The following is a 420-nucleotide window of genomic DNA, read 5'->3' on the forward strand; positions in this document are numbered from 1 at the left end:
TGGTTGTCTTTACCTCTGCGGTTTTTGATTGAATGGGATAATAAGGTCCCCAAAGCTGAGGATAGACCAACTTATTACCGTGAAATGGACAGATGGAGAAAGAAAAATAAGGAATGTAAAGATGTAATAATAATTATAAATCATAGACTTCTGTATAGAACCTTGGTGCAAAAGTATAAGACTGGGATTTTGATCAGGGAGGCGGAAATGTGGGAAAGGGTGCAGGATAAAGAACTGAATAATAGATGTAAGGATTTTAATTAGCTCCTAATGTATAAGAGATTACCAGTAAGGGCTACTATGTACGCACATAATTTGGCAAAAAGTAAATATATACACCAGGATGGCCGAGTGGTTAAGGCGTTGGACTTAAGTTCTAATGAGCAGATGCTCTCGTGGGTTCAAACCCCACTCCTGGTA

The 420-nt window shown here is 38.6% G+C and overlaps 1 non-coding gene across 1 annotated transcript; it reads left to right on the plus strand.

The window, feature by feature from the left end:
• Positions 1 to 337: 337 nt before the first annotated feature.
• trnal-uaa (transfer RNA leucine (anticodon UAA)) lies at positions 338 to 420 on the plus strand. Its single transcript has one exon. It is a non-coding gene; the product is annotated as a tRNA-Leu (tRNA).

Source organism: Pundamilia nyererei, unplaced genomic scaffold (assembly GCF_000239375.1).
Source record: "Pundamilia nyererei isolate P.nyererei 1_Seehausen unplaced genomic scaffold, PunNye1.0 scaffold01115, whole genome shotgun sequence".
In the NCBI taxonomy this organism is placed as follows: Eukaryota; Metazoa; Chordata; class Actinopteri; order Cichliformes; family Cichlidae; genus Pundamilia; species Pundamilia nyererei.